Source organism: Grammomys surdaster, unplaced genomic scaffold (assembly GCF_004785775.1).
Source record: "Grammomys surdaster isolate TR1022 unplaced genomic scaffold, NIH_TR_1.0 61, whole genome shotgun sequence".
NCBI classification, from domain to species: Eukaryota; Metazoa; Chordata; class Mammalia; order Rodentia; family Muridae; genus Grammomys; species Grammomys surdaster.
Genome location: NW_021604563.1, coordinates 18,974,850 through 18,979,026, shown reverse-complemented (window position 1 = coordinate 18,979,026; position 4,177 = coordinate 18,974,850).

The following is a 4,177-nucleotide window of genomic DNA, read 5'->3' as shown; positions in this document are numbered from 1 at the left end:
CTTGGGCACCCGTGGGCCTGAGTCTCTGTTGTGTTGTGAGTCCGTGTGTCTGCCACTATGTGATAGGCTGGGATTGTAGCTCAGCATGGCAGGAGCACATGGGATCTTGGCTGAGTTTATTCTCTGTAACACCTGGCGAGCACAGCGGGGCCCCACCCAGCATGGGGAATTCTCAGTCTGGTTCCGCCGGGGTGTAGAGCTCTTGCATTGGGGATCTCCAGGCTAGAAGTTGGCCAGAGACTGACTGGTCTCAAGCCCTTGGGCTCTCAGACCACTGAGAGGCCGCTGAAGGACCGAGACGGGGGTATGTGGGTGCATGACCAGACAACCCACAGCTGAGAGAAACAAGGGGGAGGGGAAAAAAGAGGCCCTAGCAGCAACTGTGGGAGAGATTGTACTTGCTTAGCCGACTCGGGAGCCTGGCTAGCTTGCATGAAGATGTGGGTCCTCATGTCTGGAATGCAAAGGTCCTCCAGGTGAGAGATTTAAGCAGCTGCAGTTGGCTGATAGATGGCTGTTCGGCTAGCTTGTTTAGTTTCTGTAGCTCTGTGGCTGTTCATGGCTCCACGTTGGATGCACCAAATGTGGGGAAATGAGTCCAGGGAAGCTTCTACGTTGTGACAGGTCCCACATGCAGGAGGAACGTCTAATGTTCTAGCAGCCTGGGGATTTTGGCGGCAGCAGGCCCCAAAGACATGAGGAAGTCTTTGGTTCTAGAAGGGTTTATTGTCATGGCAGATGGTAGATGGATCTGGTGGTACCCCTATAAAACTCAGGGCAGTCCCGAGTTAAATAGGGAGGGAGAAAGGGGGAGAATCAGGGGAAGATCAGGGGAGACATGCTTAATTTGCTCGCCCTCTGGCCTTCATTAGTATGTAACTCCCTAGGGCCTGAGGCCTCTAGTCACACCCTCTAACTGTACACTTTGGGAGGGGCTGTAATAGCTGGCCTACGTAACTGAACAATATAATTCTACAGAGACTAGACTGCTTTTCAAGACCCTGGGTTCTGGGGGCACACCAAACTCCTGCTGGTTCTCACACAGAGTCTCAGGGTTCTAAACACATGCCAAGCCATAAACCAGAATACCCTTATACAGTCCCACACATCCTAAACCAGCATGTTTTCATGGCAGGAGAGTGGTTTCCTCACTATCAAAGGTATATCTATTATTAGTGGGCCTCAAATTCTAAAACTGCTAGAAATCTATTTTCCCAAGCAGGCATCAGTTAATCACTGCCCACTGTCAAGGTCACCAGGCTCTATTAGTGACATAGCTTTGGGAAATGTTTTTGATGACAAGACCGCCCTCTCTTTGCTCAAGCAAAGCCCCTCCTGACAGCCTTTTACATTTGGTCTCAGCCTCTCTACTGCTTCCCCCGACCTCTCTTCTTACACCTTAATCTTCCCACCTTTCTTAAAGCTATCACTAGGGATATTCCACCTTCATTCAAACTTTCCTATGGCAGGCCTGACAACCCACTTCTTTTAATCCACACCAATTTTGTGTAATATTCTTAGGTAGGGGACTTATAGATAAACATCACATATATGCCCCTAAAGGAGAAATACATATCTTCTTACCATGGTAGAAGCTTCCCTTATTGTGGCTAGGACTGCAGAAGTGGTCTATTCCCATTTCAGGAGGAGATGATAGAGAGGCCACAGACAGAATCTGCTTAATGGCTTCCCCTTCCTGACTTTTTCAGTCTCCTTTTAGTACCAGCTAAGAGATGGCAATATCCACAATGAAATGGACACTCCCTCATCAACAACTAATTTAAAAAAATGCCTTAGAGCCAATATTATGGAGGTACTTTCTCATTTGAGGTTCCTTCCTTTCAGATAAATTTAGTTTGTGTCAAGTTGACATAAAACCAAAATAGTAGTACTGTCAAATTAAAGGGCCCTTGAATTGTTCACTGTGGAAAGAGGAAGGGCTTGCCTCTTCCTCAGTGAAAAATGTTGCAGCTGTGTGAACTAATCAAGCAAGTCAGTATTTATGACCACAAAAGCCTGTACTTTCAGTTAAACATTTATATCATCATTGTCTCCAAGGTTACTCCACACTTATAAAAATTTTTATAGGAAAAACAATCCATGTCAGTATATACTATTCATTATAGAAATATTGAATTCTTCACTGCAGTAAAATATAACTACTTTTCAGTGGTATTGTATCATGTTATATGTTGTTGTAGCTTATGTGAACTTACAACTCACTTTCAAAGTTGTGGCTGGAAAAAAGTTTCCCACTTATATTCTCTTGGATTTTTATGTTTTCTTTATCTCTTTGTATTAGACAGTGACCTGAAATACACAAAGAAAGGTGAATAACCCACTTATTTTCTATATTTTCAGTATAGACTAATTTGAGTAAGAATCAAAGTGAAAAGTGGGATTTTTCAAATTCAAAACCAAATTAATTCAAATCAGTTTCTGCATTAACAAAATAAAATGAAGAGAACATTCTACATAAGAGTTGTCCTTACAGAACAACAGGTTTTTAGGTTACAAGGTGGAAAAATACACATACATAGTGTGGTGTATTGAATATGCTTGGCCCATGGGGAGGTCTTATGCTCAAGTATGGAAGAGAACATACTGCAAAAAGGATGACTGAAAACGAGTATTCTCATGTCTGCCTTCAGATATAAATGTAAACTTTCAGCTTCTTTTCCAGTACCATGCTTCCTTCTGTGCCAATACTTGACAGAAAATTTAAACTAAACCCAATTAAATGTTTTGCTTTATAATGGTTGTCTTGGTCATGATGTCTCTTCACACACACACACACATACACACATACTCACAAATGTATTGTGTGTACATATGCATGAATGCCCATGTCCATATGGATATTACATAAATATATTCATCTTTATCCAGAGTATATTTAAAATGATCAACTTAAAACTTCATTTTATTTGCTATTATTGGGGAGGGGACATATCACAATATATATGTAGAGGTCAGTATAATTTTTAGGAGTCCTTTATGTTGTGTCCTCTCACCTTTCTGCTGATTCTTTTTCACTCTGGTGCTTGAGCTAAGGTTATCAGGCATGTAAAAGTATAAAAATGAGATCTGTTGTCCTCACTGTCTCCAAATGACTAGCTTTCAAATTAAATGGTGCCATTTGTTCTGATATGACACTAAATACCATTTTCCCAAACAATTGTTCATCAACAAGTGGTAAATACCAGTACACCCTGTTCTTCTTACTAAAAAAGGGAAAACTGTCTAAATTTCATCATGACTCTTGATAACAAAAATCACTGAAGCATTTCTTAAAAGAAAAAAGTCCTCAAAACTATTTGACACAAGGATCACACCCAAAGCATATAAATTTGGTAGAGTGGCTTCCTGAAAATTTCTGGGGAAAGTTTCTAATAAACTTTAGGTTACTACATAACATTTTTGGGAAAAAACAGTGCCGTGTGTTCTGAATTTGGGAAAAGTAAAATATGTATAGTATTTCTGAGTGAATGAATCTTCTTAAAATGGATACTATTTCCCCTAATTTCAGGACAGGAAGCTAATGGAATTGATTTGCAACTGTACTGTGGGTGAAAGATAATAAAGCACAGGTACGGGTACCATAGACCTGTCAAAGATTCAATGTGAGAAGATAATTTAAACGATCTAGTACAAAGGTACTACAAAGTAACTGTTTAGTATGGCTCTTTTGTTTGTAAGTTTGCTTAAATTGAGAAGTGTTTATTTTCCAAAAGTATCAGCATTTATTTAGCCATTAAGAGTGAATAAATAGATGGAGGCCTATTACCTGAATTTTTAGAAGCACAGTTATTCAAAGAGAGCCAAGAAAATACTTTGAAGGCCAAAATATATATTATTTTCTCTCCACATTTACTTTATGCTTTTTGCATCTTTAGAATTCAAACAATTTTCCTCAGGAGGTTAAGTCATTTCTTTTAACTTCACTAGAACATGTCAGAGATTCCCTAAAATAGCCACCATTAAATACACTCACGGAAATTCAGAAACCCTGGCTTCTTCAACTGGAAAAAAATGGATGTGGTAACTTTTTCCAGTAAGGGACAGGAATGAATATTCTCTTTTTTCCCTCCATTTAAGGATTATCATAATCTTCAAGGTACAAGAAGCTACTCACAGCTCAAATATTTGTGCTTGGAGGTCTTTTGGGAGCATTTGT